At 42.9% G+C, this 16,910-nt stretch overlaps 1 pseudogene; it reads left to right on the top strand.

Moving 5' to 3' along the window:
- Positions 1 to 1,649, top strand: part of LOC147005924 (uncharacterized) — a 41,553-nt pseudogene extending 39,904 nt beyond the window's left edge.
- The last annotated feature ends 15,261 nt before the right edge of the window (positions 1,650 to 16,910 follow it).

Genomic DNA, 16,910 nt, shown 5'->3' with positions numbered 1-16,910 from the left:
AGGAAGAGCCAAAGTTCAAGATAATCCTTAACTACATCTAGAGGCTGAGCCCAGCTTAGGCTACATGAAACTGTGTCTCGGAACGAAAAGATTTCAGCAGTGCTGTGGACCAGTGACTAGAGTGTGCCTCTCTCCTTTCTCCTACTGATTCACTTAGTGTACTTAGTTTATCCTCTTGCCCCTTAGCTACCTAGCATGAATATTGTGAGCTTTTAGATGGGATGTTACGATTGAACTGAAATGGAGTTTGGAATCTGGGGGAGGGAGGCCATATGTGTTAGCATAGGAAGAAAGGGGGAAAATATATAATCAGAGTGCAGAATGGGTAAGTATTGAAGGCATATCATTACCACTCTAGTGCTTTCTCCGAAGTATTTCCTGACATGCATATAGGAATGTAATTGCTACCATGTTCAGTGGTCACAATGACTATATGACTTGATTTAGGCAATGAGATGAGACAGGGATTAGCATAAGTCACTGCATACAGAAGCATCAAATTCTGTGTCATGGATTTTCTACTCATATGAGAGTATATGGGTGGTGGCCTCTTCACTGTGGGTCCTAAAATGGAGACAGGTTGCCATCACTAAGTCACTAAATAGGACATGTAATGTGAGCACAAATAAACATTAGTTACTTCGGGCCACCAAAGTTACACTATGCAGCACGAGACTTGGCAGTTAATGCAATCTGGCGTATGATGCACTTTGTAAAGTCGTTTGTAAAGGTACAGTCTCTTCTGGACTTACCCCATCAACGAGGATTAAAGCTTCGCCACATCTAAAGAGATGGGATAAGTGAGTCACAAGATGATTTTCAAACTTCTTTTTCTCTCCATTCTTTCCTTTATATTCGATCCTCCTATCTCGCTCCTTATTCAACACTGGCATAAATTCCTCCAACTCATTTATAAAAGTATTATTCGTTGGTATATGAGAATTGAATTGCTTGGGGGGAGAAGGGAGGGGTGGGAGCGATGGGTGCTTTCTCCTTCACTTCTGCACAGGTTTAGTGCTAGAGATGAACCTTTGAAGGTGTTTGTTCAGAATAAACTACGGATGTGATTTGATCTCAGCAGTAGGAAGAAACATACCTAGAGACTCACAACTTGTTTACACGCTCAGCCGGAGGCTTTAAGTACAAGGAGTTTCGGAATAAGACAGATGTGGGTGTGACTCTTGCTCTCCTTTGGGCTACTTCCTCAGCATCTCAAGGCTAGTTCTCCAGTAAAGCAAGCACACTAAGCCCTGCCTCGTAGGACCACTTGAAAGAGTAGAGGAAAGGAGTTCGATTGAGTGAAGGCGTTATTATGTATAAGGGGAAATATTTTTGAAGTGGTTTGTTCCTCTGTCCCTCTATTTAATAAGGTGAACTCTAGCTTGCCTTTAGCTGCTTGGCTAGAAAGACCTGGGTCTCCTGCCCTGTATGGGGGTCAAGCTGCAGCTGAGTCTGTAAAGGTCTTTGTGTTTGGTGTTGCAGGAAATCCTCTTGGATTTACGGAAACTTCCTCCTCACGCTGGACTGAGCAGCTGGTGGGATTCATTTTTCTTCTTTTTGACATTCCAAGACCTAAATGTTTCCGCTTAGCTCAGCAAAACCCTGCAAAGCATATCAAAAGCCAGAAAACTGTGCTTTGGGGTTTGTAGTGCAATTGATGGGAAAAGCAGTGTAAAGAGCTAGTACAATAGAATCAGGACCCTGCTCCACGGAGGGCTTTTCCTATGCAGGTGATGGACAGTGGGTCAGAATGAGGGACCTGAGACCAACCATTTCAAGAACACTTCTGCATCTCATCGATGGGGTACGAGGAGTGGATGTGACCCTGATGTCACAGTTTCCCACCAGCAGAGAGAGGACCCTGGAAAGCAACCCTCTAACCAAGGCAGCTGTACTTCTCAGTGCCTTGAGAATGTGCTTGACTTGTAGGCAGAGTTTTAAATCCGGTATGAACCTGACCTGTGAGCCTCTTTAGTCAATCAATTAGCAGGAAGATTTACTTCCCAGGCAGCAAGCAACAGCATTTGGGCGTGACCAGGCAGCCATGGCACTGGCATTTTCCAGTTTGCTCCTTTTAGAAAGTATAACCTGGTAGCTGTGGGAAATGAACAGGCTTCTGAGAAGGAAAGCCCAGAGATTATGATTGCTAGAGGAAGCCCTTGTTTCATCTTCAGACGTTTCTCTCTTCAAGATTTAGCAAAGTGCTTAGAAAATCGAGGGTGCTATGAGCTAAGTGCTCTTCTATGTTCTCATACCCAAGTCTATCATTGGTAAATAAAATGGATCTATGTCGCCATGCCCACTTGTACATCAGCCCCTAAGTGAGAATCTAGCATAAAAGCATGTATCAAGTTGATTTTGGGGTCGGGCGTTCCAGAGGTTATGAATAGTGAGTGATCTACCCCTATAACTAGTGAACTTTCCCTGGTACTTTTGAGACACAGTAATCTGTTTGCACCTCTTGCTGCTGAAGCAGGTCAGTCGTGTTAGACATGACATGAGCTGGCAGAGGGAAGTTGGGACGTTGTGATGGTTGGTTTTTTTTCTAACGACTTGATCCGATGTAGATTCACCATGGTGACACACCCCTGGGCATGTCTGTGAGGGTATTTCAAGAAAGGTAGAATTGAATTGGAAATATGCATCCCAAAAAGGGGGGCCAGACTGCTGAAAATGAGACTATGGGCTAAGCACCAAATTTCTCTTCCACCCCCACCCCCTTTCTAACTGTGGATAATGACTACCTCAAATTCCAGCTACCATGCTGTGGTGGTTTAATGAGATCGGCAGCAAGGCGCATATATTTGAATGCTTGGTCCTCATTGGTGGAATTGTTTGGGCGGAGTAGGAGGCATGGCCTTGAGGAGGAAGGTGGGCTTTGAGGTTTCAAAAGTCCGTGCTGACTCTAGTTAGTGCTCTCTGCCTGCTACACATGATAAGGATATAAGCTCTCAGCTACTACTCCAATGCCATACCTGCTCATCTGCTGCCGTGCTCCTCACCATGATCATGATCACAGAATTCTGTCACAGCACTCGAAAAGTAGCTAAGACAATGGCATCCCCACCAAGAGGGATGGTATCTTCAGTCACTCAAAATGAATCTTTCCTGCTTCATGGGGCTTGTGTTAGATATTTTATAATTAAAGTAACTCGGGCAGAGGTTCCGACGGGGTTCTCACCTTCATGTAGGTCAGAGGCTATAAGCTAGGAAGTCGAAGACTGTTCCTGTTCTCTAAGATCTTACGAGCATACATAGTCACAGGTGATCCCTCATACTGCATGACTTAGACTTTCAAACTCCAAAGGAGAGGTGACTTGGCCTGAGTGTTCCAAGCTATGCTTAAGAGCTTCAACCCAAAGAAAGAGCTTCCCAAAGGAAGTGGATGTCGCTAGGTTCAGAATTACAAGCAGTTTTTATCTCTGTGCAGAAAGCCTATTAATAAGTTTGGAAGAGGTCCAACACAATTTCATTCAACACTATATTTACTTACTTCAACAAGCCTTTGTACTTTGTTTGGAAAAACAGGGAAAATATTCATACCTCGCTACTGAGTTTATCTGCTAGACAGCGTTTTAAAAACTATCCATTCCTCTTGGCAATGTAAATGAATGAGCAAAATTAGTTAATAGGGTTCCGCCTGGCAGATTTTTAGAGGTATGCCATAGCAATTCACTTTTAGTTTACTTTGCTCTCCTTTGGTCTTTACTGGTTTACACCTGAACATGATTTTTATAATATACTTATGCTTTTGTAGGTTTCTACTGTCCTTTCTTACAGTATAATTTGCTTTTATAGTTTCCTGTGGATCCAGTTTCCAGTGGCTATGGTCTAGTTGCATTACTATGGTGCCCAGCGTAGGAAATCCTAGTAACTTTACCTTGTATACTAGTCAGGGTCCTCTAGAGAAACGGAACCAATGCCGTGAATATAAAGATATGCACATACATGCATGTATACATACAAACATATAACTCACACGCATGTGTGTATGTGTGTGTGTGTGTGAGTTAACTAAGCTTTAAATTAATAACCACAGCACAACCACACCTAAGAGACTGAGAACCTTGTAGTTAACTTTCTTGAGGCGGGGGGCCTCAGGAGTCGAAGTAGGCCTGCAACAGGAAAGCGCAATAACCACTAGTTATTCAGTCCAAAAGGCTGGGCAACTCACTCTTCCTGATCTAGCACTGAAAGGATGAGCGGCTCCCGGAGAGCCTCTGGTCCCTAGTTCACTAGGAAAGCTTGAAACACTGGTTCTGCTATCCACAAGGAGGTGACAGAAGCAGCGGCAGCAGCAGCAGCAGCAGCAGCAGCAGCAGCAGCAGCAGCAGGAGGAGGTCAAATTAATTCAGTGCAAGATGGAAGGCCAAGCTGGCAAAGGGAAAGATAATTTTCCTTTCACCACTCCATTCTCTGGGGTGTTACCAGAAGGTGTGCCCACAATTGGAGTAGGTCTCCCACATCAACCAAGGCAATCAAGACCTCTTCAGATGCTGCCACCCACTCAGGTGAATCTAATTTGTGGCAAAGTGGCGTTAAAATCAACCATAACACTTGGAATGCAGGTCGTTTGGGCTGCATCTAGGCAGCTGCAGACATAGTATAAAAAGGAGGGGTGTTGTCCAGGCTCTTCTATTTCACTGAACTTCTCAATAGAGAGAGACGATTATGTTCATTTTAAAACTCTAGAACTCTTAAATTAAAACTGCCTCCCAGATAAATCCTGGAACATGATTTTTAAAAGTAAAACATTAACATTGGAGGGGAGTGTTTACACTATACTGACATAGTAGCTAATGATCTACTTGTTGACTGTATACAGGACAGCCTTCTTTGTCTAACAGCACAGAGTAGAATCAGATGCTAAAGGCAGTCAGCAACTTATCCTTGGTGATATCCAAGGGAAGAAACAAGAACTTGCTTAAGAAACATGGGGCATTTTCCTATGTCATAGTCGCTTTTCTGCTGCTGTGATAAAACACTGTGGCCTAAGGCAACCTGAAGAAAGAAACCATTTATTTACTTTTAGGTTACAGTCCAATTGCCAAGGGAACCCAAGGCAGGAACTGAGGCAGAGTTCATGGAGGAACACTGCTTACCAGCTTGCATCTCATGGCTAACTCTGCTTGCTTTCTTATATAACCCAGGACCACCTACACAGGGAGGCCCCACCTGTGTCTGGATCCTTCCCATATCAGTCACTGACCAAACTATGCCTTACAGATCTGCCACTGGCTGACTTGATGGAGAGATTTCATCAGCTAAATTTCCCTCCTCCCTGTAACTCTAGATGGTGTCAAGTTGACACAGACCAACCAGCACATCCTAGCATTTCAAACATACCCAAGATTTTGAAGAAGGGACTTTACAATAGCATTGTTATAATTGTTAGTTATTATGGAGCAAAATTGAGATTCGCTCCATATGATGTCTTAATAAAAACACCTTCAAATAAATATCAGCTGGTAACAAAAGTTTTCAGACTCCCTGGCAGAAATCCTGTGCAATGCCTCAGCCCTTCTATCAGTACACTTTTTGCAGATGAATGGTAGAATTCCCTTTTGCAGGTCCAGGAAATTAACAGTGACTGATCCTTTGGAAATATTCAGTAAGTCTTTCCTAACAAACATACTGCAGATATCAATACTACTTTCTATTACAAGGGTAAATATCAACTACCTAAATTAATATATATATTTTTAATTAACTTTTAAAGTATGGCTGGGGGACAATGAGATTCAATCCAGTGTGACATGCATTCTGCACTGTGGCATTTTCCCAGACAGGACTGATGCTCCTACGAGCGACTGAAGGTAACCAACGTCCTCAGAACCTCAAAGCCCTCTGCCAGACTTTCAAAGTGAAGTAGATCCTTCTCTCCTTGCTGTGAGGTAATACTTAACGAGAAGAAACATTAAGAAAGGAAAGTTTGCGTTTACGGTTCAAGAGATTAAAATCCGAAACAGGGCAGGAGAAAGCATAGCAACGGTATCACAGGAAGTGTAGCTATCGGAAGCGGAAGCGGAAGCTGGAGTCTTGTATCCTCCAAGCTGTATCCAGAGAAAGGAAGCGATTGAGGGCAGGAAGTGGGCAGTGCCATAAGATCACGAACCACCCCCTCCCCGTGACCAACTCCCATCTCCAAAAGGGATTTTCAGCCTTCCAAGGCAGTGCTGTCAGCTAAGTGTTCAAATAGTACGAGCCTCCAGGGGACATTGTATGTTCCAATCATGATAGATATCCCCCACCAGTCTGGGGGACTCTCTGCCCTAATTACACGTTACAGTCCTCCATCTCGAAGAGATCATTGTTTAAAAACATAACTAGGATCTCTCTTCCTTTTGGTCACCCTTAGTCAACACCATCACTATATGTTAAAAACCTGGTACTCCCTGTGTGGAAGGGCTGAGCCTCTTCACTCCTCAAGTTCATTTTCTGTCAGAATTCCACCCGCTTCCTTTATTCATTATTAACGATCACTTGCAGTCTCAGCCATGCTGCGAGTTTTCATGTCTTTTTCTTTGCATATGTTGCTTGCCCAGAAGTCCCCCCCCGCCAGCACCTCAGGGATGAACTATTTAAATTGCCTCCTCTCCAAAGCTTGTTTGGATGGCATCTTCCCACCCCCAGCTATTAGTAGTAGCTTCTACTATGTAGTCCCCAAGGTACTGTCAAAATGACTTGCATGGAAGCAAACCCTGTGTGTTCCAAGCGTTTATTACTAATGAGACCCTGTTTTGCTGGGAATTTCTTGAAGGCATTATTACAAAGAATTATTGTTATGTTTTGTCTTCATAGTGAGCCCAGAGGTGAGCGTTTAAAAATTGCTCAAAACTGTTGATTTGATAAAAATTTACAACTGTCGGCTTTAAATCTGTACATACAGGCAGCATTCTTTCATGTTGTAAAATATTGGATGAATGGATTATCATGCTTAGAATCCCAACAGTGGAAGGTGGAATTCAGCCTGGGTTACATAGCAAGATGAAGGGCAGCCTGGGTTTAAATAAATAAATAAATACATACATACATACATACATACATGTAAAACTTTTTAAAATGCAGTCATGTAGACAGAGACTGTCTTGAAATTTAGCTCCCTTTTCTACACACTTTCTAGTTCTTCCCAGATCACTGTTCCCTTCTCTCCTATAAAAATTGTAAAACTGAGCCGGGCGTGGTGGCGCGCACCTTTAATACCAGCCCTTGGGAGGCAGAGGCAGGTGGATTTCTGAGTTCAAGGCCAGCCTGGTCTACTGAGTTCCAGGAAAGCCAGAGTTACACAGAGAAACCCTGTCTCAGAAAAACCAAAAAAAAAAAAAAAAAGTAAAACTGTATTTTTTTGCTATATACATATATATGTAGTTTTACAATTTACATATATAGTTTATGTACATGTACACATACACACACACACATATATATATATGTATATACATGTATTTATGTATGTATGTGTGTGTATATATATATATATATATATGGAGAGAGAGATACATTGGGTTGTACTGAGAATAAATAATACTTAACAAATATATCAAATTTACTATAATAGTCAATAAGTGCTATTTTCTTTCTTTTTCCAAAGTTGTGAATAAATAATGAGTTTTGTTTTTCTTTGAGTAATCCATAGTCAAACAGAAATTTAAGTTAAATGGAAGCTGTCAGCCCAAGCTCTCTGCGCATGATGGGTAACTGTTATTGCTGTGTGTATTCCGATAAACCCAGAGGTGAAAGGTCTGTGCTTGTCCCGACAAGGAGCTGGGCCTGTCAGGGCTCACAGCTGACAGTGCTTTATGGCCCATGGGAGCATCCGTATCCACCGGCCAGCAAACTTCCTGTGTTTTCCTTACCCTGGCCCAGGTCCCAGAGCTCACAAGACAGGACCACAGTTAAACCTGTAATACTTCAACTGTGTCAGTAGAAGAGAAACTTTGCACACAGCTGTGGGTAATGAGTACACTGGGACATTTCCTCCCCCAAAATCCTTCCAAGCTCACTCTCACCCATGAGGACAGGAGTGGCGGTCAGAAGGAAGCAATACTAATCTTAACTGTGTGAGAACACCAGGTAATTTGGGAGCTGGACTTTTTCCATACAGAGGCATTCAAGACTATTTTGCTTATGAGTTAGGGTAGCCCAGGTCTTGGACTATTTCTTTTTTAAACAGAAACAGTTTACGTTTCTGAAGCCCATACATTTCCAAGGGATTGCTGACCATGTCAAATATTTAATGCAGTTGGAAACTTGGGTGAGAACATCTTACAAGCAGGACCCACGCAGAATGGAAGTGTTTAACTGGAGAAGAATTTGGTGAGACTGTTTGGAATTCTTGAGCTTTTATCAGGGAGGACCCGAGGAGTTACTTGAAAAATGAAGATTTTTGAGTGGCCTAGATGAACTCTAAACTGTGAACAAACTCACTGAGCTAGTGCTTGGTTATGGGAAGTGAATGCAACCGGAACAAGATTAGCAAAGACATTCTGACATGTCATTTGACCCTTACCATATTTGACCACGGCATTTGGACCTCATGGCCATGGTGGACTGAGTGAGACGGCTCACTTGTCTCCTGCATTAGTTCAGAAGTGAATCCCTTGGGAACTGGATCTGCTAAAATGTCCTGGGGAATGGCAGAGAAGGCTTCAGATGTCATAAACTTCAATATTCTCTGATCCACGGTTCTCATAATGTGGTAGGCTGGGATTTCATTTCAAATACCTATGTATAAGTGAGACCTTTCACTCAAACTCAGCAGACTTAACTAGAAATCATGAAGAGTTGTCAAAATGATTTGTTCCTTAAGATAAGATGGAAGTACCTTCTTGAATATTTCTATCTTCACAATTCCATGCCATGCATTTATGTGTGTGTATGTGTGTGTGTGTGTGTGTGTGTGTGTGTGTGTGTATAAGCCAGACAGTTCATTTCAGTGCTTCCCTCAGGAACTGTCCACCATGATTTTAGAAATAGGATCTTCACCTGGGTGGGGCTCATGGGATCCTGAGTAGGCTGGGCCAGCTCCACCAAGCTCCAGGGGACTTGCCTCCATCCACCACCTCCATGCTGGCACTACTAAGATGCTGTACCATAACATGCTTTTGAATGTGACTTCTCAAGATCAAATTCAGGTCTCCATGCTTACACAGCACACACTTTACCAACGGAGCTACTTCCCCATCCCCTGGTCTAACTCAACTCATTAGCTGCCAATCTTAAAGACTTTACTTACAAGTATGAAGGAAGATGAATATAGCCCAGGCATGTTGGTCTCCTCTTTTAATCTCATTCCATTGGTGTCTCTAAGTTTACATGGAAGCCAACTTGACAGGTGTTAGACACATGGATTTCTCTACCCATCAGCACCTTAGCCATTTTAAATGAGAAAGTAAAAGCTTCTTCTCCTGCTTCTATGCTCCCTAGCTGCTGTTGGTCACAGTTTTGCTTTTCCTTGAAGAAATTTATTGCATGAATTGTTTACTATTACATTTATTTGTTTGCTTACTGAAAGCATACATGTGTGTGTCCGTGTCCGGGTTCATCTGTCTGCAGTACACCTGTGGAAGTTAAAGAACAATTGGAGGAATTGCTTCCTCCCTGCCGTGTGACACAGTCTGGGACAACTGTTGTCAGGCATGGTGACAAGCTTTTGTTACATACTGAGCCCACTCACCCACCCTGTCCCATACATTCTATTTCATAACTAGTAATACACTTTTCCCTTTAAATTGATTGTGAAATGGATGAGCTTTCTTCATAGTATGATTGCCTTTGCAAGAGCTAACGAGTCTTATTATTCTTGTAGAAAAGAATACGTGAACTTGAACAGAAGTGTTATACATTTTGTGCTCCCTACCCCCAACACCAAATAAAATTTAAAAAGAGAGAAGGCCCAGAATTGTTTTTGATTCTGGAGTGACCAGGACAAGGTTGTCTTTCTTTCTGAATATTCCCAGCTGTTGATCTTTGCTGTCCTCTCTTCTTGTGTCTTCCCCTGGATTAAGGGTCTTGAAGCCTAGAAACTGCATTCCTCACATTCTCTCAGTGGCTGGTTCCTGTTAAACTTTGCCTGCAGGAATTCTGTGTGATTGCATGGTCATGGAGGGAAGACAGATCTCTGTTTCTGGCTCCAGTAGAGGCAGTCGCCAACAGTTTCAAGTGATGGCGCGTAATTGTGTCCTTCAAAGGCCTTCAGTAATGTCCGTAGATCTGAGAATGTCACGAAACAGGAGTTTGTATGTAAGGTGACCGACCCTGTGTTCCAGTGGTGTTGACAGCAGCCTCAATAGGGAATACATATATCAGAACAAGTTCCTTGTGCTCACAGATAAGCTCTGTGGAAATCAAAAATGTTAAACATTAGCCGGGCGTGGTGGCGCCCGCCTTTAATCCCAGCACTCGGGAGGCAGAGGCAGGCGGATTTCTGAGTTCGAGGCCAGCCTGGTCTACAAAGTAAGTGCCAGGACAGCCAGGGCTACACAGAGAAACCCTGTCTCGAAAAACCAAAAAAAAAAAAAAATGTTAAACATTCAGGGTGGTCTCTTCAATGGGAGAGATATATAACCTGTTTTCTGCGCAGGAATCCTGGAATTTATGGAGTTAACAGCCTGGTGGCCTGTCCTATCTGTAGGAGCAGGCCACACCAGACTTGCTCAGACTTATGTTTATCCCAGATTCTTCCTTCCTAGACCTTTGTCTTGAACATTGCTTCTAAGTCAATAGAAGCCATTCTATGGGAGGTGTCACATGTACTTTACAAATGGAGCCTACATGACCTCTGTGCTGTCTGTAGGGAGAAGCCACATCTGACTTCCTCAGAATTTTATGTATCACATGATCCTCCCTAGGGCTCTGATCTTGAGCATCCTCTCTCAGACAATGGAACCAATCTTTAGGGAAGAGGTCATATGTACTCTGAAGAGCTTCAGTGTAAACAAGTCTCAAGCTTTGTTGGACACTGAGTTAATTATCATCATGGAACTGAGTTAATTATCATTAGATTCCCCCCCCCCCAAATTATGCTGTGCTTAAATATGCCCAAAATAAGACTAGAAATTTGAACCAACAGCGGCTATTTAGTCACGTTGAACAAGATTTCTCTCTTGCCTCTTGTAGATCATTACTCTGCCAGCCTTGGTGCTTGCAGAGATCTGTTCCCCACGATCACCACCACCTCCAAGAATTCTGTTTACTGTCTGTGGTAGTCAGGAATCTTTATACCAATAGAACCAGCCACTTAGCATTAAAATCACAGCATCTGAATCATAGCTGAGGCAGAGAAACAGGTATGTATAGTTCTTGAGGGCAGGTACTTCAGCAGTTGGAATATTCCCATGGTAGCTATCTGTCACTAGAGAGGCCAACCCAGTAGTAGCCCCTCCATGAGACTGAGCACTTCAGCAGCCCAAATATGGCAGCAAGGACCTCAAAGATTCTTGGAGAATCACTGGTCCTTAGTCCATATCAGTAAAGAAATCAACAGCAGCAACAGGGAAGGTAAGGTGGTCTTCCTATCACCCTCTTTTTATCCGGGCTACTATCAGAAGGTACTCCCCACAATCCAGGTGGGTCTCCCCACAGCAGGCAACTCAGGTGACTCTAACTTGTGGAACATTGACATTATAGCCAACTATAAATACTGTCTTTTCTACACAACCAAAATTTTGTAATGAGTTTCTTGACATAAATTCACCTCTATACATTTTGGGTTTGGTATCTGGACCAGAACCAATGTGCTTTCTAAGTTTGTATTGCTTGCATTTTTCATGAAATTGTGTGATGTATCTTTGAAACACAGTGTCTGTACAAAAGAAAGATTAAAACCGAGGGGTGGATAATTCTGGTGTGCTGTTGTACAGTAGAGTGATCTTCATTAATAATAATATACTTTACATTTCAAAATCCAGGAGAAACAAGTCGAATGCTTTCACTATTAAAAAACAACAGTTATTGGAAGAGATATGTGTAACTTGATTTCAGCGTTCAATAATGTGTGCATGTACTGAACTATGGCTTGGTATTTCAATAACATTCAGTAGCACATATTTTCACATCCTGGCATGTGTGTGTTTTCCTATGCAGGCTGCTTCTGGTGTTCCACTCTGAGCTGAGTGGTTTTTATCTTCATGTCTGCTGTTTTCCCACTTCCCCTTCAGAGAACTGAGGCATTCCAAGGTAACTACCTGAAAGGTTATCCTTGGTACGAAACTATCAAATGGAATATACTAGACATAAGTAATTTGTACTTTTAATTGGAACATGTATAGTCAGTAAGAATGATACATCTCACATCATATCGCTGTCCTTTCCAGATACCTTGCTAGTTTATCTGGTCTCTATGTGCTACCCTCCCACAAGTCACTTGGTAGACATCTGGATTTATTACAGAACATAATGCTTATGTTAAAGTATATTTATTTTGCTTGATAATGGCTCCCAAGTTTCATGATCATGGTGCTTTAAAGAAGTTAGTGTGTGAAAAGCACCTGGGCAGCTGGGGCGCAGGGTCTGCTGACACTCGCCAGCTACCCACAACACCCGCCACAGGATCTTAAGACTTCTGGTGAGTGGAGCACAGCTTCTGCTCCAATCCAATTGCGCGGGACCTGAGACTGCATTAGTTAGGGAAGCAGAAACCGGCCTGAGTAGGACCACAGGCCTCATCCGGCTGGATCAGCACCGGGGTAGCGGGAGCGCAGGGTTGCCTGACACCCGCCAGCTACCCACGACCCCCGCCGCAGGATTTTGGGACTGCTGGTGAGTGGAACACAGCTTCAGCTCCAATCCAATTGCGCGGGACCTGAGACTGCATTAGTTAGGGAAGCAGAAACCGGCCTGAGTAGGGCCACAGGCCTCATCCGGCCGGATCAGCGCCGGGGTAGCAGGAGCGCAGGGTTGCCTGACACCCGCCAGCTACCCACGACCCCCGCCGCAGGATTTTGGGACTGCTGGTGAGTGAAACACAGCTTCTGCTCCAATCCAATTGCGCGGGACCTGAGACTGCATTAGTTAGGGAAGCAGAAACAGGCCTGAGTAGGGCTACAGGCCTCACCCGGCCGGATCAGCGCCAGGGTAGCGGGAGCGCAGGGTTGCCTGACACCCGCCAGCTACCCACGACCCCCGCCGCAGGATTTTGGGACTGCTGGTGAGTGGAACACAGCTTCTGTTCCAGTCCAATCACGCGGGACCTGAGACTGCTCTGGTTGGGGAGAGAGAAATCCGGCCTACATAGTGCCACAACCCTCTTCCGGTCAGAAAAGCACCGGGGCAGCTGGGACGCAGGGTCGGCTGACACTCACCAGCTACCCACAACACCCGCCACAGGATCTTAAGACTTCTGGAGAGTGGAACACAGCTTCTGCTCCAATCCAATTGCACGCGGGACCAGAGACTGCATTAGTTAGGGAAGCAGAAAAATGGCCTGTGTAGGACCACAGGCCTCTTCCGGCTGGACCAGCACCGGGGTACCGTCAGCTACCCACGACCCCCGCCGCAGGATTTAGAGACTGCTGGTGAGTGGAACACAGCTTCTGCTCCAATCTTTAAACAGTGACAACGATAACAACTAACCCCAGAGATTACCAGATGGCGAAAGGTAAACGTAATAATCTTACTAACAGAAACCAAGACCACTCACCATCATCAGAACCCAGCACCCCCACTTCGCCCAGTCCAGGGCACCCCAACACACCGGAAAAGCTAGACACGGATTTAAAAGCATATCTCCTGATGATGATAGAGAACTTCAAGAAGGACTTTAATAACACACTTAAAGAAATGCAGGAGAACACTGCTAAACAGGCAGAAGACAATAAAGAGAAAGCACAAAAATCCCTTAAAGAATTGCAGGAGAACACTGCTAAAGAGTTACAAATCCTTAAAGAAAAACACGATAACATAATCAAACAGGTAGAAGTCCTTACAGAAAAACAGGAAAACACATCCAAACAGATGATGGAAATGAACAAAACCATACTAGACCTAAAAAGGGAAGTAGACACAATAAAGAAAACACAAAATGAGGCAACACTGGAGATAGAAACCCTAGGAAAGAAATCTGGAACCATAGATACCAGCATCAGCAACAGAATACAAGAGATGGAAGAGAGAATCTCAGGTGCAGAAGATTCCATAGAGAACATCGGCACAACAATCAAGGAAAATGTAAAATGCAAAAAGATCCTAACTCAAAACATCCAAGAAATACAGGACGCAATGAGAAGACCAAACCTACGGATAATAGGAGTGGATGAGAATGAAGATTTTCAACTCAAAGGACCAGCAAACATCTTCAACAAAATTATAGAAGAAAACTTCCCAAATCTAAAGAAAGAGATGCCCATGAACATACAAGAAGCCTACAGAACTCCAAATAGACTGGACCAGAAAAGAAATACCTCCCGACACATAATAATCAGAGCAACAAATGCTCTAAATAAAGATAGAATACTAAAAGCAGTAAGAGAAAAAGGCCAAGTAACATATAAAGGCAAGCCTATCAGAATTACACCAGATTTTTCACCAGAGACTATGAGAGCCAGAAGATCCTGGACGGATGTTATACAGACACTAAAAGAACACAAATTCCAGCCCAGGCTACTATACCCAGCCAAACTCTCAATTAACATAGATGGAGAAACCAAAGTATTCCACGACAAAACCAAATTCACACATTATCTCTCCACGAATCCAGCCCTTCAAAGGATAATAACAGAAAAAAACCAATACAAGGACGGGAACCACGCCCTAGAAACAACAAGAAGGTAATCCCTCAACAAACCTAAAAGAAGACAGCCACAAGAACAAAATGCCAACTTTAACAACAAAAATAACAGGAAACAACAATTACTTTTCCTTAATATCTCTTAATATCAATGGACTCAACTCCCCGATAAAAAGACATAGACTAACAAACTGGCTACACAAACAAGACCCAACATTTTGCTGCTTACAGGAAACTCATCTCAGAGAAAAGGATAGACACTACCTCAGAATGAAAGGCTGGAAAACAATTTTCCAAGCAAATGGCATGAAGAAACAAGCTGGAGTAGCCATTCTAATATCTGATAAGATTGACTTCCAACCCAAAGTCATTAAAAAAGACAGGGAGGGACACTTCATACTCATCAAAGGTAAAATCCTCCAAGAGGAACTATCAATCCTGAATATCTATGCTCCAAATACAAAGGCAGCCACATTCATTAAAGAAACTTTAGTAAAGCTCAAAGCACACATTGCACCTCATACAATAATAGTGGGAGACTTCAACACACCACTTTCACCAATGGACAGATCATGGAAACAGAAACTAAACAGGGACACAGTGAAACTAAGAGAAATTATGAATCAAATGGATCTGGCAGATATCTACAGAACATTCTATCCTAAAACAAAAGGATATACCTTCTTCTCAGCACCTCATGGTACCTTCTCCAAAATTGACCACATAATTGGTCACAAAGCAGGCCTCAACAGATATAAAAATATTGAAATTGTCCCATGCATCCTATCAGATCACCATGGCCTAAGGCTGATCTTCAATAACAACATAAATAATAGAAAGCCAACCTTCACGTGGAAACTGAACAACACTTTTCTCAATGATACCTTGGTCAAGGAAGGAATAAAGAAAGAAATTAAGGACTTTTTAGAGTTCAATGAAAATGAAGCCACAACATACCCAAACTTATGGGACGCAATGAAAGCATTTCTAAGAGGAAAACTCATAGCTCTGAGTGCCTCCAAAAGGAAACTAGAGAGAGCACACATTAGCAGCTTGACAACACACCTAAAAGCACTAGAACAAAAGGAAGCAAATTCACCCAAGAGGAGTAGACAGCAGGAAATAATCAAACTCAGGGGTGAAATCAACCAAGTGGAAACAAGAAGAACTATTCAAAGAATCAACCAATCAAGGAGCTGGTTCTTTGAGAAAATCAACAAGATAGATAAACCCTTAGCCAGACTCACTAGAGGGCACAGGGAAAGCATCCTAATTAACAAAATCAGAAATGAAAAAGGAGACATAACAACAGATCCTGAAGACATCCAAAACACCATCAGATCCTTCTACCAAAGGCTATACTCAACAAAACTGGAGAACCTGGATGAAATGGAGAAGTTCCTAGTCAGATACCAGGTACCAAAGTTGAATCAAGATCAGGTTAATGATCTAAACAGCCCTATATCCCCCAAAGAAATAGAAGCAGTCATTAATAGTCTCCCAACTAAAAAAAGCCCAGGACCAGATGGGTTTAGTGCAGAGTTCTATCAGACCTTCAAAGAAGATCTAATCCCAGTTCTTCACAAACTATTCCACAAAATAGAAACAGAAGGTACTCTACCCAACTCATTCTATGAAGCCACAATTACTCTGATACCTAAACCACAAAAAGACCCAACAAAGATAGAAAACTTCAGACCAATATCCCTTATGAATATTGATGCAAAAATCCTCAATAAAGTTCTTGCTAACCGAATCCAAGAACACATCAAAACAATCATCCATCCTGACCAAGTAGGTTTCATCCCAGGGATGCAGGGATGGTTCAATATACGGAAATCCATCAACGTAATCCAGTATATAAACAAACTCAAAGACAAAAACCACATGGTCATCTCCTTAGATGCGGAAAAAGCATTTGACAAGATCCAACACCCATTCATGATAAAAGTCTTGGAAAGATCAGGAATTCAAGGCCCATACCTAAACATGATAAAAGCAATCTACAGCAAACCAGTAGCCAACATCAAAGTAAATGGTGAGAAGCTTGAAGCAATCCCTCTAAAATCAGGGACTAGACAAGGCTGTCCACTTTTTCCATACCTATTCAACATTGTACTTGAAGTCCTAGCCAGAGCAATTCGACAACAAAAGGAGATCAAAGGGATACAAATTGGAAAAGATG

Source organism: Mus caroli, unplaced genomic scaffold (genome assembly GCF_978045245.1).
Source record: "Mus caroli unplaced genomic scaffold, Mus_caroli_1 scaffold_2, whole genome shotgun sequence".
Classification (NCBI taxonomy): Eukaryota; Metazoa; Chordata; class Mammalia; order Rodentia; family Muridae; genus Mus; species Mus caroli.
Note: the sequence above shows the minus strand (reverse complement) of the source record. Positions and strands in the feature narration are given on the sequence as shown.